Below are 24,585 nucleotides of genomic sequence, written 5' to 3' on the forward strand. Positions count from 1 at the left end.
AGTAAGTGTCAATTTCTTACTTTCCCTAAACACTAAAAAACAAAAAATGTCCAGTATTAATAATGGAAATGTAGTCTGGAAAGATAATGTATGTTGCACTTATCCACAACTAATGTTCTCTTTAGCTGTCAGTTCTGTCTGGCAATCCACAAGTCAAGAGACTAATACTTGTAATGCCACTATGAGTTTATCACCGACTCTGTTTTGTATCTCCACACCTGGGTCAATTTTGTGTAAATAATTAGCATGTGAGTATTTTTAAATGTCCTAGTTTTTAAAAAGTCAACTCACACTTAAGAAAAAAATCCTGGGCACTGAGTAGCGATACCTATAAAAATCTCACGGAACACAGGGAAAGTCACTACTTGCAAACCTGGCTGGGATGGGCCTGCCCGAGTCCAGGGAACCTGACTCCCAGCAGGGGCTGTGGCGGTAACAAGCCTTCCCCACCCTCCACTTGGAAATCCCATCGCAACTTGCAGCCGGCCCACCGCTTGCTGCTCAGCCGGAGCCGGTATTGGTGAACCGGGAAGTGGGCGGGCTCACCCGCCCCGAAAGCACAGGGCCCCGCCCCGGGCTGTAGCAGCGAGGGCGGCCCCGGCAGCGTCTGGCCCCCGCTCCGACCCGCAGGCACCGCCCTCCTGGGCTCCGGCCGCGCCACGCCCAGAGCTGGCGGCTCTGCCGGGCAGCCCCCGCGCCTCCCACGGGGTCGGCCGGCTGTCAGAGGCAGCCCCGGAGACCGTCCCCCGGGCCCGCTCCCTCCTCCCCGGGCCCTCTGGGGCGCCCCCGGGCCTGATTTGTAACGAAACAGGTGCCGGGGCTGGGGCCTGCCCAGCTCAGCGGTGCCGGAGCTCAGCCCGGGCACAAAATAAGCTCTGCCCATGCTCCAGGGCCAGGTCTCCCCCTGCACGGAGGGGCGGCAGCGTCTCCGCTTTCCCCATCTTCTGCTCCGCTCAGTGCAAGAGCCTGCCCGCTCCAGGTCCTGCCCCGCCCCCGGGGACAGCTCCCCCTCCCCCGCTGCAGGCTCCTCCAGGGCAGGGCTCTTCCCCATCCACCCCCCGCAGGCTCGGGCCGGGCTCCCCACCCCCCTCGCGTGCTGCGGGCTCCCCACCCCACGCGTGTTGCAGGCTCGCCCAGGGCAGGGCAGGGCTCCCCACCCCCCACGTGTGCTGCGGGCTCCCCACCCCGAACGCGTGCTGCAGACTCCCCCAGGGCAGGGCTCTCCTTCCCCCGCAGGCTCCCCCAGGGCAGGGCTCCCCACCCCATACGCGTGCTGCAGGCCTCCCCACGCGTGTTGCAGGCTCCCCCAAGGCAGGGCAGGGCTCCCCTCCCCCTGCGCCTGCAGCAGGCTTCCCAGCCCCCTGTCCCCGTGCAGCCCGCCCCTCCCCAGTCTCTCTGTCCCTCTCCCTCCTTGTCAGGCTCCCAGCCTCCCCTGTCTTTGCGTGACCAATTTAGAGGGAGGAGGGGGACGATGCCGCCTCCTCTGCCTCCCCCTTACCTCTGATTGGCCGGCTGTGCCATGCCCATCAAATTGAGGCCCGCAGCGGATTGGCCAGGCTGCCAGACCAGGAGAGGCTCGGTCCCCACAGGGCTCCCCTCCTCCCCCTTCCCTTCGCAGCAGTGTCCTCAGAAGACTCATTGGGTGAAGGCCCCCCCCCCGCCTTGGGTGAGAGCTGCCAGGGCACTCGCTGGCAGCCCTGCTACTCAGCCTGGCTGGCCTGGCCATAGGCTCCCTGGAGCAGTGTGGGCGGGGCTCTTCCCCCTCCTGTGACTAACTAAAGTCTGTGAGTCACTGCACAACCCATCAATCCCATTAAATGCCGTGTGCGGGCAGGCAGGCGGTGCTGCCTCTGCTGCTCCCTGCGCTGCCCCAGCCCCTGTGCATGGGCTGCCGCCGCTTCCCCCTCTGATACATGGCTGGCTGGCTGGACTTGTTACAGTGTCACATCCTCCCCGCCAGCTGCAGCACCAACTTCCCCCCCAGCTAGTCTCCTCCTGCCCGGGGCTGCTGCAAAGTGATGGGATAGAGCAAAGCCACTCCAGCACCTGGGCTTCTATTTATTACAGTCTGTCTCCCTGTCCTATTCCTTGGTTGTTCTTCTTCCTCTCTTGCTTTTCCCTTCTTTATTTTATTCCTCCCTTCCCCCTTGTCTTGGAGCCTAGATTTGTTGAGTTCTTCTGGAAAGGGTGAGTACAAGACATGGCCTTTCTGACTTAACATTTTTGAGTGGTACCCTCTTTTAATGGGAAAAAGTCTTATATGGGGTTTGGGGTCTGCCTTGGCATGTGCTGTTTGCTTATTCAATAAAAGATCTAGAATTAAAAAGAAAATGGGGGTGGGAGAGAGGGTATATGATCGTTATCCTTTACTACTGCTACTTGCTGAATGGGTCACTTATCTGTTGCAAACTGTTTAAAAGTTGAATTGATTTCTTTAAAGTTAACTCTGACATGGATCAAAGATGATACTTTTTTTCTCTCTCCTTCTCTTATTTTACTCCCTCTCCCTTACTTCCCTCTTGTCTGTCTAGATTTTTATTTTTTTTTTAATTTTTATAAAATACCTGTGATCAGTACAAATCCACCTGAAATGGCTATAGATACATTCATTGTTTTGAAATAAAAATATTTCTTTTTTTGAGATTGGAAAAAAACCTGTGTAATATATCTATATACTAACTTTTGAAAGTAATTCATATTGAAATGTATATTGATGGAGCAGTAGATAGCTCACTGTCCAAATCATACTGCAGTTCAACTCTTTGAAATTTTGTGTTGTGTGTATGTGCTTTTTATTAAAATGAAACTAGTAAGTAGTTGTAAAGTCTTTAAACCCACAACAAACAAGGAAATTCATTTGTTCTATCACTGCATCCTTACCACACTCTGATCTGTCTAGATATTTCAACACATATGGAATGTATGAGCCTTATGACTGAATCACAGGGAAATGAGTGTATCCAATTGGATTTTTAGCTTTCCGTTTGAATGTCCTTTTGGTGGACTAAACTCAGATTCAAAATATTAGTGTAAAATAGTTTGACCTGGAGTTTGTTTGTATTGATCGTTTAAATATGGAATTAAAAAATGAGACTGGAGTATTAATTCATGTTTTGTATAACCATAATATCCAAAGTTGCTAAAATGAAAAACTAAGTCCCAACCCCAACAAGTAGTTACAGTGTATCTCCAGAAGATACTTTCTAAGCCTCAGTACTTTACCTATGTATAAAATATTTTAAATAGCAGACTAATAACTTACAACATTCAAATCAGGTAAATAAAGCAGTTTTGAATTGTGGTGTTTGGATGTTTATGCTCCTTTATTACAACACTCCAATTTTGTCTCTATCTCGTGGCTAAAAACAGTCACTAGAAATTTCCGCTAAACTTTGTTAAAATCAATGCCAGACTAAGCTCTTGTACACCAAGTTCAACACTCCTTTAAAATATATATATTTGTAAATGAGAAGAAATCAAGATAGCTATGATTTCGTTAGTCAGTGACTACTGAAATGAAACCCAGCGATTTCAGCGATTGTCCAGAGACAATAAAATTGGACAGGTGAGAAATTCCTATGTTGTCACCCATGATATTGAAAAAGGAAAAAACTTAGATGGCTGAGATACTAAATTCAGAGCTTGGTAACTACTTTTTGTTAATTTTTTTTATTGTACATATCAATTATGAGCCAAAATCATTGCTTGCATAACACTGTCAGACCCCGTGTACTTACAGTAAGCATGAATTTGCCCAATGTGTGTTACAGTTGCTCTCATAGGGCCCTTTTAGATATGGTCTGTTGAGTCAATATTACATAGGTAGGGCCCTACCAAATTCATGGCCCATTTTGGTCAATTTCACGGCCATAGGACTTTTAAAATCATAAATTTCATGGTTTAGGCTATTTAAATCTGAAATTTCACAGTATTGTAATTGTAGGGGTCCTGACCCAAAAAGGAGTTGTGGGGTGGTCACAAGGTTATTGTAAGGGGGGTTGTGGTACAGCTACCCTTACTTCTGCGCTGCCTTCAGAGCTGAACAGCTGAAGAGCGGCGGCTGCTGGCCGAGAGCCCAGCTCTGAAGGCAACGCCGCTGCCAGCAGCAGCGCAGAAGTAAGGATGGCACGGTATGGTATTGCCACCCTTACTTCTGCGCTGCTGCTGTCGGGGTGTTGCCTTCAGAGCTGGGCACCTGGCCAACAGCTGCCGCTCTCCAGCTGCCCAGCTCTGAAGGCAGCGCAGAAGTAAGGGTGGCAATACTGCGACCTCCCTAAAATAACCTTGTGACCTCCCCCTCCCCCACAACTCCCTTTTGGTTGAGGACACTCAATTTGAGAAACGCTGGTCTCCCCCATGTAATCTGTGTAGTATTGGGTAAAAGCACACAACAGACCAGATTTCATGGTGGGAGCCCAGATTTCACGGTCCGTGATGTGTTTTTTATGGCTGTGAATTTGGTGGGGCCCTATACACAGGCCTGTTTCACCTCTCTGGAACCAGTTTTTATACTAGTGTACCTCCAATAATTTTAATGGAGTTACTCTTCATTTACATCTGTATGGGAAGAGATTAGAATCCAATGTTTTCAAAAAGCCTCCAAATACTTACATGACAAACTGTGATTCCAACTCTCATCGGAGGCAGTTCTGCTACTGTTACTCACACTGAATGATATTTTACTACATGAGTAGTCCCTTTTATCCCAGTGTGACTACTCACATGCTAAAATACCAATCAGTGTGAGTAAGGGTGACAGGATCAGGCTCTTAATATTTATTTTTTTCCTTGAAATAAGAATATACTGGATTACTGATATATTTCTTGGGGTCATGGCAAAATTTTCTGAGAACTAAGCGTGAAGTTATTCTATTAAATGATTACACCAGAAATAACTGTTTAAGACGATCCCTATGCTACAAATGAAATAAGCAAGCAAGTATGTATTCTGGGTGTTTCTCTTGATGCTGTGGAAGGTAGAAAAGGATTGTTGTGAAATTCAGTATCTTGTAATGAAATTCTGTGCTGGAGAGAATTTTGAAAACTGAAGGTCTTGCGGGAGGCAAGTTGATAATGCAGTGTTAGAGGTGCTTTTTTACAATATGGCATGAAGAATTTTATTGTTGATTTCAATGGGCACAGAAGCATTTCGATAGTCTTTGTTAGAGCAGTTGAAGTTGTAGGAAGTGTTCACAACGCTACTCCTCTGACTGACTTCTGTCTTAGTAGAAAGACCTGTGTTAAACAGACTGTTAAGAAGAAAACCTGTCAAGTGAAGTGGTGTTGTGTCCTGCCTTGATGCATTTCATGTACTTTTTCATAAATTTCCTGAAACTTGTATTGGACACGCTCAGGATGAAAGACAATTATTTCATGTTTGTTTCATGTTTTCACTTCCTTTTATGACTGTATTCATTGCTACACTTTTGTGTCACTGATTGCGATATTATTGTAATTAACATTAATTATGCAAACTAGATTGTTGTTAGAGGTTCTCCCACTCTGTACTGATACTGTCGTCTTGTTTGTTTGTTAAACAAGAATGCATACATTTCAGGATGCTGGAGGAACTACAGCTCTTAGTTACAAAATAGTATCTGCATGGGAAACAAAAGCAAATGCCACTTTTAGCTCAAACATTTTGTGAAATTTTTATTTGACAGCACTGCTTAGTCACACAATTTGATCTGAAATAATGAGGCACAGTAAACAAGGATACAAAATAGGAAGTAAGTATAGTGGCTGTGTGAAGAGAGTATGTAGACTTTAGAGTTTCACCATCTTCTTTCAAGATAGACAGGATTATTGAGTAAAATCTGCAGTCCTTATTTGAATAAAGTTTCCATTTAAGTATGTGAGAATTTTTTGCCTGCTTAAGCAAAACAGAATTTGGCAGGTAGTAAAGTGCTAGCTTTGGCAAAACAAGCCGATGGAACAGGCAACTTTTTGCTTAATTCTTCTTTTTTTGTTTTTAATTTTTGCTTTGTTGTCTCTAAAAACCTCCACATCAACTTGAAGGGTGATTAGTTTTACACCCTAACTTTTCTAAACAGAAGTGCTTGTAGAAAAAATGATTAAAGTCTAATAATGTTTTATATAGAGGAAGTACAGTAATTATATTTGAATTAATTCCTTCAGATTGATTATAGTGAAATTAATAGAAATCTTTAAATCTGACTTTGAATTGCCCCTATGAAATACTTGAGAGCTGAAAGTGATTCATGTTAGAGTCTCAATAGAAATCATAATTGCAGGGATATTTGTGTTCTGTTTTTATATTCATAATATACTTACAGGAGAAATACCATGGCGGAGGGAGAATTTAAATTGGAATTCTTTTACACTGTCAACATTCTAAAGTGTTGGTGTATAAACCTACTGTAAGACATTAGAAAACGATTCCCAGTTTTCCTCTGACTTTCCATACCAAATAAGCAATCATTTGTTTTCAGTTTGTATTCAATATTTGTCTTTTGTGCAAGACCATCACAGTAGTTCTCTGGAATGTTAAAAACAGTACCCTGGGCTCTAACAAGTGGATGTTATATAATTAAATGGGAAGATTCCATAGTATTAGAAAATTACCATTTAGCAATGTAGTGAGTCTGTTAAGCCGTGGAAGTGATTTTATGAAAATCAACAAAATGCTGATTTTTCTTCTAATTGTAGATCCATGTTAAAAGAAAAAGATGCTATTTCTTGGTAGCATTTCACATTGGCTTGCTAAATAGTTAATTTAGAAAGGCATTCTCTTCAGTTTAGACAATACATGTAAAGATGATACATATTTTTTGCTTTTGTTTTTTTAAATCTTTATTTATTAGATTGCCTTCCAGAAATCAGACTAACATGCTGGCCTGTAAGTGATTTCAGTGGGTCTGTCAGCAGAATCAAGAGAGAAGGTCACTTGTTTTTCAGATGACATGCTGGCATGACATTGGTTCCTATTGCCTTAATGCTGTGTATTCCTTCACTTCCAGCTCATGGTTCCATACTCATGCTCATGCTTTGAAGTAACTCAGGTGTATGGAAAGTTCCAGTATACCAGGATGTGATGTACCCAAAGTAAATTTGAAAGAGAAATTGTGACCTTAACTATTTTAGAGGGTGGGGTGGAGAGAGTTGGTATTGATCTCTGTAGAATCTGTAAAGTGTGTTAGCCTCTCCTTGCCTCAAAGGTCCACCTGTTCTGGGATTAGCAAAACAAGTAACTAGACCCATCAATCACATTAAGTACCTGGGGAGAAAGAAGTAACAAATTGACAGCCTTCCTCTGTAGCGTGTATGAAACATTAAGTATTGGTGATCTGTATGAGATGATATGGGACAGTAAATGGGAGCTGTTAACCCTTAATGTCGGGACTTTGTGTTTTGCAACTGAAATGGCAATTACTTGATTAAAATAAGAAAACTTGTTTAAAATCTCCAGAGTGTTATGACCCTTAACCAGATACTCCAAAACATTTATTCAAGCAAGATAAGGTACTCTGAATCTTTTCTTGTGAGGAAACTTGCCTGCCTTAGTGATCTATACTGTAATTCTTAACTCCCCTCGAATTCATGTATAACAAAGTCCAAGTCCGCAGCTTTATGAAGAACCTACTTCATGACACATGTGAGGAGTGCAAGTACTGAGTTTTGGTATGTTGGGGGCTTACAAAGCTTGGTTTTGTATGAACAGAAACTGTTCAAAATGCCAGATTCATGATGCATGCAACAGTAAAGGTCACCAACTTGGAAAATTAATAATATGGTTCATGTTGACATTTCAGAGGGAATGCAGATTGGAGTGAGCCACACCCCAGTCTGTTCTGGTGGTTCCCATGGACCTGCATTTTTCACTGCATTGAAACACACAAAATCAGCAGTGTTCCCCTTTTCTCCACCCCAGCCAAAATCCTTTCTATGGTAAAACTGAGAAAATGTTTGTAATCTTCAGCATTTGATTGTTTGTTATTAAACAGAGCCTGTGAGGGTCAGAGTGGGGCTTTTAGTGTTCATCTGCATTTTAGAAGCTGTATTTTGTCTTCTGGTCAGGTTGTGTTCCCAAAAGACCACGGGAGTCAGAGTTAGCACATTTTACAAATAGGTTCCTGATTCTCCAAAATATTGCCTGTAGTTAAGGAAACTTATTATGACCCTGTGGCCTTCACTACTTTTCTTTGGCACTGCTGTGGGAATCAGTTCAAGGATAGTTGTAAGAACATAGAAGTGAAAAACAGGGATAAAGAAATCCTAACTTGAGCCAGAACAAACTTTTTTTAGATTCAAGAACATAAAGCCAGAATCTCAAGAAATAACGAAGATGTTACTTTTCATAAAGTCACATAAAATGTGAAGCTTCTAAGTGGAGAGGAAATTGTAATTACACCATTGTTTCTGTCTTGTAAACCATTCGGCCATTAACAGTGAGGTTAAAGAGCATTAATTCTGACATCAAATTTCTTGTGAACTTGGAATTTTCCTTGTCAAAATTAAAATTTGAATTTGTTGCATTTTCCTATATATACTAGAAACTTTGGGGAAGTTTTTAGTTTGTTTAAACTTTGGGGAAAATAAAGCACTAAACACTGTGGTAAGGAATATGCATTGTATTTTTCTTGAAATAAAATAGAAGATGTGCATATTTACCCCTGTGTTTACTCCTCCTCCTTCTACTTCTCTTCTTCTGTCTCGTATCTCTTCCATTTCCTCTTCTCTCTCTCCTCTTGATCCCTTTTGTTTCTTTCCTCCTTCTTTCTTCTTTTACCTCAGTACCATTATTAGTATTATCAATTATTGAGTTACATTAGCACTTAGGTGCTGAAGTCAGGATTGGGATCACGTTTTGCTAGGCACTATACAAAAACATAGTAGCTGTCCCTGCTCCAAAGAGCCTACAACTTAACAGACAAGATAAACAAAGGATTGGAGGGGAAACAGAGGCAGGGTGAGGTGTAATGACTTGCCCAAGGTGGCACAAAGCAGGTGAGGAGGATAGCAAGGAATAGAAGATGGGTGCAGAGCCCCACCCCAGTACCCTGTCCAGTAGACCACCCACCTCACATCTTTTCACCTCTTTCTGCTTTCTATTTTTTGTGTTCCTCATCCATTTGCTCTTTTCCATCTTAAATACACTCTGAGTTGGAGTGACATTTTGAGACTGTTCTGTAGCCATAAACATTTCTCTTCTGATACCATTTACACTGGTGAAGCATCACTGATTTCAGTGGAATGTCTCCTGACTTATACAGGAGTATGTGAAATCACAATTAGGCCCACTGGCTTCACATACCAGAAGAATACATGTATGTTCAGGTTAGGCACCAAAATATATATTTAAAAAAATGAATGTAGACAGGGAAAAGGCAATATTTGGTGCATTTGTGTTGTAATTTACATGCTGCACAAATCTAACTCAGGAATACTATAGAGATAAGTCACATCTCCTATTAGTTCTTAAAGGACTACATCAGCTATTTTGCTGGGCCCAGTAGTCTGAAAATGTGAAAGGTAAGCAGTGCTTTTCACCATGATGAGTAACCTATTTGAAGGTATAGTTTCTAAATAGACTTGATGTATCTAAGGCTACTGATAGCCAGGGTCATCTTGCTATGATGACTCTGGAGGGTAAAAGCACGAAGCTGATGTATAGACTGTTAAATCAGTACTGAAAGCAGGTTGGAAATTGGCTTGCAATGGCAGAAAAAACATAAAGTAGCAGTAGTCCCCTTTCCTCTTTCCCAAGCGCAATTTTTTTTAACTTTGAAACTGAGAAAATTATGTTTGCTTAAACTTTTAAATTTAAAATTTTCCTCACTCTCCAATATTTTAGTTTGTTCCCAGGAAAAAGTGCTTCTTATCTTTCAGGCTTTTAGATTGAGGGGCTTGACATAATGGCACATGTGGCATCCCTAACTTAGAAAATCCACTCTCCTAAATCACAATCTCCAGTAGCTAATTAAAAATTAGATGAACTGCCTTCTTGCTCAGGGCAAATATTGGATTTCTTGGACGGTAACGTATGGATTAAACTTTGTTACTTCATACATTTTATTATTCTGTAGGGGCGGCATCATAGTTGTCCAAGAATAAGTGGTTACCCACACAAAATGATCCTGCTAGGGATTTAAGTACACAGTGCAGAAAATTCAAAAGTTACAGTTTTTCCAGAGCATTTGTCCTTTTTTGCACACTCACTTGTTAATATTCCTGTGTATATTGATGATTTATGCCCATCATGGTCAACATACCCCCTTTATCCAGGGCGTACACGCATGTTGGGTGATTCACCTGCACGCACCCACGTTCTCTCATCACCTGCAATTCAAGCTCACGCAGCCGCTCTTCTTTAAGTGCTTGTTGATTTCTCCTTCCCTCTCTTTTTCTGGGTGCAGGACTCTCCTTGGCTTCGCCTGAGAATCCTGGCCTCCGAGGGTCCTGCTTTTGCCTGAGAGTAAGAGCAGGAAGCAAGCACTATCTGCCCCATTTATAAATGTAGTATAAATCCTTACTGCTCTTATTCAGGCAAACGGGTTCCTTCAGGTTCTGGTAAGGGGGGTCTGTAGCGAGTACTGTGTTCCAGGTCACATGGAGAGTTAGAACTCTAACCAGTAGCTCTGATACTTTTCTCCTCTGATGGTCTTTTTTTTCCCTCCCCATGCACCAATTGGACTCATGTTCTGAAGTGGAGAAGCTGGGAAGATCTCCTACTGCTTTCCCAAGCTCATGGGAGGAGCAGGGATGGGACAGAGAAAGCTCCCAAGGGCTCCCTCTGGCCCTGCAATGACATCCTTCTGCCTCCAAGGGAGAGGAATGAAGGTTTCCCTGCTGCTCCCCTTTCCTTGACTTCTTTGAGAGGACAGTGAAATTTCCTCTTTCCAGAGGAAAAGGGGAGTGAGATAGTAGCACCCCTTATGAAAAATCAACATCAGGTAAGTGCTGGAGAGCCGAGGGGATATTCATCTGGCCCGGATCTCACCAGATTGTGTATCTGCATTACATACATGAGTTATTTATTTTAAATGAAGAGGCTAGATTTGTGTGTGTGTGGTTTCTATGTGTGTGTTTTTAATGGTTATGCTGGATTTTTGCCATGCCACAAAACTGATTAGAAATTATTATAATGAAAAGGGGGCAGTGGATCATTTCAGAGATGGGTAACATGTCTGGGGGAAGGCAAATCTGAACACTTTCACAGTTGTTGGATGAGCAAAGGGTGCAGGTTCCCCACCATCACTTCCAGGAGCTACTACTGTACTAATTTTTTGGGTCAAAGACGAGACCAGTATTTAGTTATCTTAATATATATACTGGTGTGTGTTTGTGCTATTATTTGTGTGCAATAGTGCCCACTGCATGCCAGGCACTTGGTGACAGTTCCTGCTCCAAGAAGCTCACACTCTAAAGCCATAGGTCAGGGGGAAGGAGAATAACAATAGGCAATTTATATACAAATCAACAAGATTTACTGTAGGCAGCGTGCGAGAGCTGGGGCTTTTGAGAGACATGTAAATGCGGGCAGGGTTAGGTGCCTTACAGGTGACCTCAGGGAGGTCAAACTATGTGTAGGGGGCTGCATGAAAGGAGGTGTGTGGCACAGATTTTGTGAAAATCTGACAAAATGAGTGAACAAGGTTGGGAATGGGGAAGGGGAGAGGCGGGGAAGGCAAGACAGTGTTTGACAGGAAGGATAAGAAGGGAGAGACAGAACTTTGAGAGTGGTGACCAGAAGCTTAAATTTGAGTTTGGTATAATCGGATGAGAAGCCAATGGCAGGATTCAAAAAGGAGAGTTAAGTTACAATGTACATACAAGTTGCAGTGTGGTTGGATTTATTATGTTAGCAGCTATTGTACGCTTGAATTTTCTGGCTCTTTTTTGTTTAAACTCTCAACTATATAATGTTAAGTTTGTGTAGGGATTTTTTTATTTTTATTTCTTTTGCATCTAATTTCCTAAGCTTTCTAACAGGAGTAAAAAACATTAACTGAGTGCATACCATGTTGAGTTCCCATTACCTTTGGGTTGAGAACAACCATAACAAACTTCGGTGCAAAGAGTAACTTCTCTGAAAGTTGTAAGTACCTGAAACCAGGGACTTGGACTGTAAGCACACTGGGGCCAGGGCTGTCTTGTTTGTTTATGTTTCAAGCCGTGCTCAGAGGCCTCTGGGTGCTAGGGTAGTACAAATAATAATTCAGTTTAAAACAAACGGAAGTATTTTTTTCACATAACATACAGTCAACCTGTGGAACTCCTTGCCAGAGGATGTTGTGAAGGCCAAGACTATAACTGAATTCAAAATAGAACTAGATAAGTTCATGGAGGACAGGTCCATCAATGGCTATTAGCCAGGATGGGCAGGGATGGTGTCCCTAGCCTCTGTTTGCTGAAGCTGGGAATGGGCGATGGGATGGATCATTTGATCATCTGTTCTGTTCATTCCCTCTGGGGCACCTGGCCACTGTCAGAAGACAGGATACTGGACCAGATGGACCTTTGGTCTCACCCAGTATGGCCATTCTTATTTATGTTCTTATAATAATTTAGAATAAAAACTCTTCAGCCATAATTCTATCATTACGTGTGTGTGTGTGTGTGTGTGTGTGTGTGTCTCTTTCTCTCTCATTCTTCCTCCATTTGGAAGGATGAAATGCAGAGCTTTTTCTAAGAAGGTATCTAACATGTGTCCTCAAATTAGCCAGTAAGTGGCATTACAAAAAGGTTACAGCAAGTGGTTGGCAATTTGCCCATCCTTCTTGCCACTGGAAACATAATGCTCGTGCATGTGCTCATTCATAAGACATCTGCGTGCAGAGCCAGTCCTGGGGACACACAAACTGTGTGGTTGCGTGTGGCCTCATTGGTGGCCAAAGAACATGGCCTGGGAGCAACGGTAATAAACCGTTTTTTCTTTGACAGTACGACGGAAGGGGTGAGAACTACGGGAGCCAAATTTGCAGAGGAGGAGTGGGAACATCCTGGGATGGGTGGGGAGATGAGAAGTAGGGTGGGTAATTGGCAGTGCCATTGTGTGGTGGAGGACTTCAGATAATTTCTAACCCTCAGCATTCTTCGCATAATAAAGTAATACCATAATAGCACTGAATGCCCTGAGCACAACAAGATGGAGTGATTAATTAAAGGTGATTTTGATCATTGACTTAAATCATGTGGTTTTTTTTTTTTTTTTTTTTTTTTTTTTTTAATAATTGACTTAAATCAGGTTGAGGCTTCATGAAAACTAATTGGAAAATTTACGCTATTACAATGTCGGATTATAATTTAAGTGCCACTACTCAGTGGGTATCGTATTGGAATTTTACAAAATTGCTGTAAGCAAAAATCAAAATTTTGAAAACTGAGGCGTTATCCTGTGAACACACAAGCAGGTACGAGGCTTCACCCACATGAATGTTCCCATTGATTTCAAAGGGCTAAAATTGGGTTTTTGTTAAGCAAATTTCTCCTAGTGGCATAAAATCTGTCACTTCAGAAAAAAATTTGCTTCGGTGTAAACCGTGAAAAGTTATTTACATTGTCAATATGTCAGTTATTGTGAAACTTTTTTACGCACACAGATCAAAATGTTCAAAAACAACCTACAGTTAGCTTCTTAGTTCAGTCTTAGGCACCTAAGTGACTCAGGAGCACAAGACCCATTGACGTCAGACTGCAGGCTCTGATGGAGAACAGCCTGGTCGAAACAGTTCAGCTTGTTTAACCTGTGGAAGCTCACTATATCATAAGGGGGTGTTGGTTGCAAATACCACATGGGCTGTTTGCTTATCAATCCTGTGCTTGCATTTGTGGTGGTCTCACAGTTGGGATGTTAATGAGGCCTTGGTCTTGTCCTTTTCGGCATAGAGGGGTATGAAAGTTCTTGGGAGAAAAAAAACTTAGTGTAAATTCTACTGACAAGTCGCTGTCGTATCTGAAGGCTTCTCAGACAGGAATGGGCCCTCGCTGCCTGTGGCTGACCTCGGCCTGCCCCTGGGCTGGAGGCTGTGAGGGGGGTAGTTTAGTGCTGGCTATCCTGGATCCCTGCTCCTACAAGATTCTGCTACACAAGAGGGATCCTCACCTGGCCACTTAGGTCAGCATTGACTATGTTTGCCCTGCTTCAGCTGTTTGACAGCGCTGAGGATCTGGTCCAGCGAACTTAAACTCGCAAGCACCCTGTCAGGTAGAAAGAGAGTTTCATCCCTATTTTACAGATGAGGAAACTGAAGCACAGATATTCCTCCCCTCCCCCGGAAATCTGTGTCAGAAGAAGTAGTAGAAGCAAGACCTTCTGATTATCAGTCCTCTGCTTTAATCACAAGATATTTCTTGAGCCACTTACTAAAAAGCAGCTTAGATTGTTACCCTGTTAGTGGCTCGACCTCCCCATGCAGGCTTGTAGATACAGTGAATGATCACGTAATAAGTGGAGATATTTTGTTAGTGTTTCTCTTTACATAACGCACTAAATTATGTCATAGGGAGAGGTTTTGTTCACGTGTCTTAGTGCTTATGCACTATGGTTGTATTTTTGGCTTTCTCATATTATTTCTAAGCTGTTGTTAACCGATAAGGAGACAGATGTGTGGGTAACAGTATGTGCAGTCAAATCATCCTCTTGGCTTTTAGGCACAGAGGGAACAAAAGGTGTTCATGGACCAAGCAAAGATGACTTGTAAGCACGTAATGGAAGGATGGCCCAGTGGTTAGAGTGCTGGCCTGAGCTGTGCGGGAGATGAGTTCAATTCCTGCTCTGCCACAGACTTCCCGTGTGGTCCTTGGCAAGTCACTTAGTCTCTCTCTGCCTCAGTTCCCCATCTGTAATATGGAGGTGATAGAGAAGCACTATCTCAGAGAGTTGTGAAGATAAATATACTCAATATTGCGAGGCACTTAAATGCTAGGATGAGAGCCCATACGAGGGTCTTAGATAGAAAATGAGGGGAAATTCTAAACAGCATCTTTCTCTCCCTGAAGCTCTTCTGTAACAACAGCATGTAGTTTGGGCACAGAGTTTTTGTAGGTATGTTGATGAAAGCCACTTGATGTGGTGGTCCCACAGCAAAATACACATGGGTGTTAATGCTGAGTATCTAAGTCTTCATAATGGAGGACTTTTCCTGTACTGTATCACAAGCTGCTACTTTCATCTCTCCTCCATTTTAATGGCTTACACATGATACTGACTGACTTATTTCAGGTGTGGGGGATGCTATATATATTACACAGTACCACTGCCATCTTCCTTAATTATGTATGAGGCATGGCCATTATACCTATTTCCTGATATATATTAACAGAAGGAAAGGAAATAATACCAACCAGAGTTGGAAATTAGTTCAGTGGCTTGACTGGTTAGCGGTGGGGCAGCGATAAGCATGAGGTATAAAGTACAAACTGGTTTTCTTTAAGGCTAACTCCAGGCAGCTGTGTGCTCTGGTAGGCTGGGAATATAGGAGACCAGTGATGGCAATCCTACGTCCCTCATGTTGTGCATGTGGCTTGCAATGCTTGACTGCGACACATACTTCATTTTACACAGATTCCACGCTGTTGTTTCCTATGTGAAAGGTCAGCGTACAACGTATGGGGCCCCAGACGCACCAAGAAGTATTGCATATACTGCAGATGGCATATTTCTCGTATACCGCATGCTCAGCATCTACCAGCTTGAGTCAGAATTGGGGTATTTCCACTCTGACACTGAAAGGCCTAATCTCCTTTTTATATTTTTAATATATTGCCTCTGAAATCATCTGAAGCTGTTGGAGAGCTGCTTAGGCCAATGGTAGAGCTTTTCATTTTCTAGAGGGCTCCCATGCATATCAGATTGGGCTCCTAGCCACTCACCAGCCCCAGTTTGAGCAATTTAAGTCCCAAACTTGTCCCACGAGTACTTACAAAATGCAGAGCCTGATCCTGAGAGGTTTTTACAGGTGTTCCACATATCTCCTGATCAGGCCTTTTGTCTTGTATGACATTGTTCCCAGTGGCATGGGAGGAAAAAGGCCAGGGGAGTCTTTTATGGAGTACATGTTATCTCCCTGCATTTTTACATTCCTTCCAACTTTAAAACTCTGTATCACAACTACCATCCTTTTAGCCAAGAGGGCTCGGGCAATGTTCTTGGCTCATTGGTGCCGGAAGGAGCACTGTCGAATGAGAGGAGGGACTTCCCTATTTTAAACAGGAGGTACAAAGTGTATTTCCTCTGTAGCACTCCTAGTCTTGCTGGCTTGGAGAAAGGGACAGGAACTGATCTCTGCTCTCACCTGTGGCTGTAAGGCTCTCATCTCTCAGTATGCTGGCCCCGACAGTCTCTTATTCTCTATTACATTTTTCTCCTTTTGGGAGGAACTTTGACTCTGTAATAATGAGATACATCAGCTTGAGTAATTTCTGTTTGAAGATATTAAGCTCTGTGAATACTGAAGAATATTATGTCTTCAGATTTTGAATGGCCCTTTCCATAAGTCAATACTGCTGTTGGAATGATTTGTTTCAACTGCAGGGGCTAGTTTAAATAGAACTGTCTAAGCTTGTGCTGCAGTTTCTCATGTATCATAAAGTGAAGTTCAGTGAATGATGAGTTGTCACGGGATACCATAATGAAATAAGTACTCATCATAGTTTTGAAATAAATAGTAATTTCATTAAAGGGGAGAAAAGGACATTTTGTCCATAAGCTTAATTGTAAGAGCTGGAATTCCTAAGCAGAGATTTTTCACATGCAGTTAGGTTGCAATGAGTGAATTCAGTGTGGGGAGGGATGCTGAAACTCCCAGCCGTGTCTGAGCCACATGTCTGTAGTAGATTCTTCCTCCTATTGGTACTTGGTGGTGTGATACTTGCGCATGGTTTTTGTACATGATATGTATGGCCGTGCATGCAGCCTGGTCCTTTAGGCAAAAGTCAGCAAAGTATCTAATGTGATACCTTTGTTGAACAACTGACAAAGATGCAGTAGTTGCCGTTGAAAGTCAACATTTGATAAGTGACATCTGCTAGCAATTTTCCATTTAAAAAGTCAATATTTGCTATATATTGCTTTTAGGTAGATGTTTGCGAAGGACTGCACTACAGTGGAGTTCAAACCATACTCCTACAAGGCAGAAGTTTAGTAGCTCCCCCTCAGTTCAATTCATTTGCTTCCCCATTCATCTTGTTTAACACGTAAGCACAATTATTGTGGGTTTTTTTGTTTTTGTTTTTACTGGAAATAGTACTTTATAGTAACAGTGAGAAGAGAGATAACAGGATGGGGAGCCAGGATCTTTGGGGTTCAAATGCTTGTTCTCAAATGCTGACTTCTGTAACCAGAACCAAATCACCTACTCCCTCTCCCCAAATTTCCCTATCTGTAGAACGTGAGTGATACCTGCCCACTTCAGAGTTGTTGAGAGGGCTGATTTTGCTGCTGTCTGTAAAACACTTTGAAGATGAGCAGTGCTGTACATGGGCCAAGTATTTATTTTTTGAATTCACTGTGATGCTAAAAACAGTAAATTCAAGGAAGCAACTACAGTCGTTGTACTGTCATGATCCTAGCTCTCAGAGCTAGTACTGGGGGTCCTGTGATGGTTCTGCTGGAAACTCTCCATTTGTGGGGGCTCTCATGGTACTGGGGGAGGGGGGGCAATATACAATTGAGCATATGGGAAAGACTCCCCTATTCAATATGAAAAATTCAATATAAAATTAAGTTTTTTTTTAAAAATTTGTTTAAAATTTTTATTTTAACATGAGTCATCCGATTCTCCCCAGACCCTGCTCCTTTTCCCCTCCCAAGAACAATGCCAGCTAAGGAGCAGAGCAAGCAAAGTTGTGCAATAGGGAGGATGCAGGAGCAATAGCGTCTGGGACTGGAGAGTAGGGACCCGCCACGCACACCGTTCTGTCAGTTGCTGCAAAGACAGGGAGTGATAGCTGGAATGCCTGTTCTTCCCACTGTGTGGAGTCATGGAAGTTAGTGTCAGTTCAGTAGAGGGGGATTGTCCTTTCTGCACGGATCTGTAGGAGTTGGAAGAATGAGCTGGTTTCTGGAGGATTGGGGGGTATGTGCCCACCCCACAATGGCTGGGGCTGCGGTAATGGGCCCCCAGCATTCACTTCCCTGCAGCTTCATGGCATCCGGTTTAGGGAGAGGATGGGAGCAATTCACCCCTATGCCAGAGGTAAGGATAAGGCAAGGAAGGGACTGTGATGCCAGCATGGAGAGCTACAATCATGGTCCCCTACTGCAGTTACAGATGCAGCCTAAGTAAAAACACGGTCCGTATCTTTGGAATATCTGGTTCACTCAACATACCCATTAATTTAGACTAATTTAATTTCCAGTCTCTCTAGCTTGTCACTCAGGCACAATGAACCAGTAGGAATGATGGTGTTCTGGGACTGGCTTGACTAGTTTCTGTCTCCTGAGAGCCGGTTTCTAGTCTGCCACCAAGAGCAAAGTTGCAACCGGCTCCACCACTATTGTTCAGTACACCTGAGCCTCGTCAACAAAAGCTTCAGTGACAGCCTGGAAAAAAGACAGCAAAGGAGAGTTACGGCCCTTTGCCAGCTCCTTCTGGGCCTCTTATCACTAAGGCTGAAACAGCTGGGGCTTTAGAAGTGCTGCGTTCTCCCTCAGCCCTGGAGAGTTAAACGGGCCCCAATCCTGGATATGTGCCAAGTGTGCAGCCCCTCAGTTTAGTAGGGGAGGACTCCTGCTCTGTCAGCAGCCCCTCCTAGTATCTCCTTTGCCTGCTGGCCTGCTCATCACACAGCATGGCGAGTGGGGGGACTCAACCTTCCATTGACAAGCACCCCAATCCCATGAATTTTCCTTGATTGGGTGTTGACTGAGGTCCCTGAGATCCAGAGAGAGCTGGGGCCCTCATGTCAAAAAGGATCAGAAAGTGCCTAGAAGAGATCCTTATCCTCATTCACCTGGAGGCAGCAGCCCAGTGGCTCTATCTGCCAGGAAGGATCATGGCAGGCAAAGAGGAGAGGGAATTTTCATCAAAGTACCAAGGCACTGACAAAGATCCAAGCATGGCTCAGTTTTTTCCAGGGTCTTTGGAGAGCAGAGACTGGGGCTCTCTGTGCTTCCTGACTGATAGGAGCGAGCAGCCTTCTGGCCTCCAGAAAAGCAAATATGAGGAATGGACCCGACTGGAAGGCAGGAAGGGACACACCAGAAAAGTATATCTGAACCCGCCTGAAAGCTGGGATGGGATGGAAAGCTGGAGGAGTGGCTTGTGGATACTGACCCCTGTCATGTGATAAGCAGTATTTTTTTGTAGCTCTGACCCATGTCAGGAAACAAAGTTCAGTCTCTTAGGCTAGGTCTACACTACCCGCCTGAATCGGCGGGTAGAAATCGATCTCTCGGGGATCGAATTATCGCGTCTCGTCGGGACGTGACAATCGATCCCCGAATCGACGCTCTTACTCCACCAGCGGAGGTGGGAGTAAGTGCCGTCGACGGGGAGCCGCGGAGGTCGATTTTGCTGCCATCCTCACAGCGGGGTAAGTCGGCTCCGATACGTCAAATTCAGCTATGCTATTCGCGTAGCTGAATTTGCGTATCTTAAATCGACCCCCTCCCACCCCCCCACCCCCGTAGTGAAGACCTGCCCTTACTTGCACTCCTGTATGGTCAGACGTCTATTAAATGGTATTGGAAGTAAACCAGATACTTGACAAAAATTGAGCAAACGAAGCCACCTGAATCCCTTGGCCTGGAAGGGAGCCTGGCAAAGAACTGGAGGATGTGGTTGCAGTACTTCCAAATCTTTCTCAAAACCAGTGGCATTGCAGAGAAATTGGGGAGGGCATTTTGGTTCTGACTCTGACACATGCAGCAATTGAGATCTACAGCTGATTCCTATGGAAGCATGGGGAGAACTGCAAACTGCTAGAAAGTCATTAAAATACGTCATTTAATCCTTTGATCAATGCAGGAATATCACTTGAGAAAGGTACACTTTCTTTATGCTGGTTCCCATTTACCATAGTACTCCACACTTACATAAAGCTAAGTCATGTGATTTTTGAACTGTTAGCAGATGGACTAATTGGAAACTAAATGACTTGTGGTATAACTGATAAGATGAAAAAGGTATTGTGAGCAACAGCCTTGACTTTGCAAAGAGCAGTGGGTATTTGCAGGGTTGGTGAAAACTGTGCTTTTCCCTCGTTAAAAATGTTAATAAGCAGTGGAAGAACTGAAGTGTAGCTAACTAAAAAACATATGGAGCCATAAAGACAGAATTCATTCGTAAACAAAAATGGCAGACCCAGGTTTGTTTGTAACAAATGCAGAGGTAATTGCAATATAAAGCCAAGGGGTCCAGCACAATGTGTACATAAAGTATGCTGCCATTTTGAAAAAGCACATCACGTCAGCACCAGTTTCAAAGCATATAGGCAAATGATGTTCATGAACATACAGCTGAAGGACAAAAATCAAATAATGATGCAGTTGGATCACTTAATTAAAATTACCAAGGAAGGTTCTACAACAGAGTGGTGTGTGACCCTGGAAATAAATGAACAAACAATGAATTTCAAAATAGATACTGGAGCTGAGTGCAAAGAAATCACAGCAACCATACAGAAACATTAGTGACTGCCTGATGTTAAAATAAACTAAGCTAGTTTTCATATAGCTGGCACACAACGAACCCATGTGGCAAAGCCACGCAGGCATGCCTGAACAAGGGCAGATACCACTCGTCTGTAGGGTTGAAGAACAGTCTACAAATACGGATGCTCAAATGGGTGTACAGAATAGGGCTCTTAAAGAATATGATGAGGTGTTTCATGGACTGAGATGAATTAAGGATATAATGCAACATATGAGAGAGATCTCAGTGTATCACCAAGATACGTGCACCATGCTCACATGCGAGAGATGAAGCAAAAGATGAAAATGACCAAACAATAGTTAATTATTGCTTAATTCAGCTGCTATCTGTATTGAACAGTGTGGTCACTGAAAAAAAAAAAAGTTTAAATATATGTGTACCTATTTAAAAAAAAAAAAGTCTAAATAAGGCCATTAAACACTAGAGCTGTAGCCCAGCAGTTCTCAACTAGGGGCCTGGGGCCCGCAAGCAGGTTTCAGGGGGTCCACCAAAATAAACTGGAGAACAGGGCCAGCGTTAGACTCCCTGAGGCTCAGGGCAGAAATCCGAAGCCCAAGCTGCATGGGGCTGAAGCCAAAGCCCGAGCAACTCAGCTTTGTAGGGCATCCTGTGGTGTGGAGCCACAGGCAGTTGCCCTGCTTGTTACCCCGTAACGCCAGCCCTGGCTTTTAATCTACTGGATATGCAGAAAAACAGCTGTTTGTGGCACAGGTGGGCCATGGAGGCTTTTATAGCATGTTGGGAGGAGGGGCCTCAGAAAGGAAAAGGTTGAGACCCCTGCTCTAGACCATGAAAGTAGATGAGGAAACCATGTCTAGACTTTAAAAAACCAAAGTATGTTCAGTTCTGGATGAAAACTCCATCTCTCACATCTTCTAATCGAGGGAATTGAGGGAAGGTAATTGTTGATGCTCTCTTGAATTGGGGAGAACACACACCCATTGACAAAGGAGTTTGACTAGACCCAAGAAAGCTTGAAGCAGTTGTACTAGTGGAAAGACCACAAAACAAGGGGGCCTAACATAGAGATCCATGGGCATGTTATCACTAAGTAAATTGATTACTAATTTGTTACAATTAAGTGTGACCACAGCTTGAGGACCATACAGAATGGCAATAGTATGACTGGAAAAAGGAAAAACTTCATGGAATTAAAAAGAAAGAATTGTTACAGAAACATCCGTACTGAAATATTTTGAGATGAACCAGGAGCCTAAAATCGGAGTAAATGTAAGTTCATGTGGTTGGATGTCTAGAAATAATGAACGCAAAGAACTGTAGGAAGAGGAATTTGAAATAAGTGCAGCTCAAGAACTACCCAGTTCTGTAACAAAATTCGATAAGCTCAAATAAGAAACAAAAAGTGAGTCAAGCCCAGGTATCTTCAAGCATAAAAACTTACTGGGGTATGGAATTTCTACATATGATGGATTTCTGTGTAAAGGATGTTATGTCATAATACCACAGCAAGAGGTCATAAATGCAAATCACAATCTGAGTACAGAAAAATGCAAGAACAGAGGCTGGGATGTCATGTTGTGGCCAGGCACTCATGCTGCCACTGAAGATAAGTTTTTGAAATCTGTAATAAATACAGGAAGCAGAATGCAAAAGCGCTGCATGAAATTTCCACTCAGCCCTGGTCCAAGATTGGCACAGACAACACATCAAGTAACAATGCAATAACATATTGTGTATTGTACCTGTTCACCATAGGATTCCATGAGCTAACAATGGCTATGGCCCACAATTCATGACTGACTCATTTCATTGGCCCTCTTTGATGTATCCTTTCAGTCACATCACATCAAGCCCTGACTATGTATTATCAATGGGTCCAGTCTATTACCAGCACAATCCTTTTTGTGTAACATTCATATTACACAGCTTCTTTTACAGACTGATCAAGCAAGTTGACTGACTTTGTCCTTGGTAGTACACAACTACCATTATCCTTAGGGATCAAAAACCTAACGGAGAGGCACCTGTCTTGTACTAAGAAGCACAAGACCCAGAAATGAGAATCTTGTCCAAATGGTATTGTTGGAAAGGCAGTTTTTGTGCTGGTGAAATGCCCTTTTTGTCAGCTTACAAAGGGAAGTGTCTGTCTTATTCCTAATTAGTACTGAGGTGCAGTAGAATCCCAGACTACGCTGGGAGCGCTATCCTGTCCACTTTGGCCTGGAGTATTTGAAAAAGGCAATCGTTGGCTTTTGGATTGAGGGGAAGTAGACTCCTGTAAAGGAAATCTGCAACGTGTTGCCGCCTCTGGGAAGTCTGTCAACATGCTTTCTGCCAACTCTATGCTGAAGGTTGGATATTTTAGCTTCTTGCATTGTAGCCTCTAGCCATAGGGGCTGAGAACAGAAATGCAGGCTCTTGGGTCACCTTCCAATCCTCGAAGCTTCACTTTAGGTTCAAATACATGCACTTCTTTTTCCCCACGATTAGAACTTAACTGAAACTTTCTTACAGGCAGAAGCTATGGTGTGGCACTTGCAAACCTGATATGGATCCGTCTGTTTGGCTTTTTGTTTTTTATTTTTTTTAAAGCAAGATTAATAAGTAAAAGTTAGCTGAAGAAAGACTGAACCTGATACTGTCCCTATTCCGCACCTCCTGCTCCTGCTTTCCCATCGCTCACCCTCCCCACCCACCCCCCACCCCAAAAACACACCTACATTTAAGTTTGCTCTGTTCCAGGAAATACCATAAATGGAACAAAAAAAAAAAGTTAAGTCAGGCGCTCTTATTTTTGTCTCTACTGGCAGTAAATTTGACACAATATCTTCCTATGGTGGATTCTATTCATGTATGTTAGCACTGACAAGGGGATTTCCTGGTCTTAGAAGAGGAAGGAACTGTAGCTACTCTGAAATTTTAAATGGTTCCTGTAATGCTTGGTCACTCAGTGCAAAGTTTTGACATTCTGTGTATTCACATTTTCATCTTAATCCTTTTATTGGTGGGCAAACATTTTTAGAGTTTGGGAGTATTTACAGGGGCACTAGGGAGAACTCCAAACTTCCTTGCTATCCATTGTGTTTGCAACTATGGTTTTCATAGTATGATATCTAATATGATAAAAACAGAACCATGTTTTTATTTGCAGTCTGACAATGAGGTTTTGCTGTCCTAGAGAAGATTGTTTTTGTTTTGGCTTTTTTTGGTGTCCTAGTGAAGAATAAGTAGCCTTTTGCCTGCGTGCACTTACATACATGTGCACACTCTCTCATTCTTTCTCTCCCACGTGCACCAACACACAAAAGGAGATTGTTCTTGCTTGTGCACAGCCAAAAGAGGCCGGGCACTGCTGTCTTCAGCTCAGTGGAAATTGGCAGTATCCCATCTCCTGTAAACAACAGTCTGACGTCAGCTCGTGCAGTGGTGATAGCAGCACAACTTGAGAGATTTTCAACTGGCCGAGCTGTTGAAAGCCTGTCGTTGGCTTTGATAATCTCTGGCTAGACTTTAGAGGACTTGGTGAAAAAAAAAAAAAAGATTGGTTAATGACAGAAATAATAGAGCAATTCCTGATAACTTTGCATGCAGTGGAGAAGTGATTGTAAGTGCTGTATAAAAGAGGTATTTTGATTCTGATCTCATTGTATGTAATAGTCCTTTCTGTCAATTCATGCTCTAAAATATTTACTGCTTTGTAGAGTTGACATGATTGTACTGGAGATCGCAGCACAATTAAAGTACCGTATAACAGGCAATCAAGCAGATGATGAAATTTGACTTTCCCATTGTGTTGAATTAAACACTTTTTTTCATTATGGTTTTAATTCTTAGTGTTTTGTTTTTTATTTAGGCTAGATATAGTTCAGGGAACTGAACCTGATATCTTAAGCTTCTAACTAAGGTTCTATATATTTTATTACTTTTATATTACCAGTATAAAGAATATTTCTTCCAACTGCATACACTTTTGTTCATACCAAAATTTAGACACCAGTAATAAGGT

At 42.9% G+C, this 24,585-nt stretch overlaps 1 protein-coding gene across 2 annotated transcripts in view; it reads left to right on the plus strand.

Moving 5' to 3' along the window:
• Window positions 1-1,727: 1,727 nt before the first annotated feature.
• Window positions 1,728-24,585, plus strand: part of SERTAD2 (SERTA domain containing 2) — a 101,090-nt gene continuing 78,232 nt past the window's right edge. Inside the window, exon 1 of one of the 2 annotated variants that reach the window (XM_005287226.4) lies at window positions 1,728-2,187. The gene's annotated coding sequence lies outside the window, so the exon portion shown is untranslated. Of the gene's footprint in view, window positions 2,188-4,331; window positions 10,914-24,585 lie in introns of those variants that run through there. The other variant, XM_008172382.4, reaches the window with a different exon arrangement.

Source organism: Chrysemys picta, chromosome 3 (genome assembly GCF_011386835.1).
Source record: "Chrysemys picta bellii isolate R12L10 chromosome 3, ASM1138683v2, whole genome shotgun sequence".
In the NCBI taxonomy this organism is placed as follows: domain Eukaryota; kingdom Metazoa; phylum Chordata; order Testudines; family Emydidae; genus Chrysemys; species Chrysemys picta.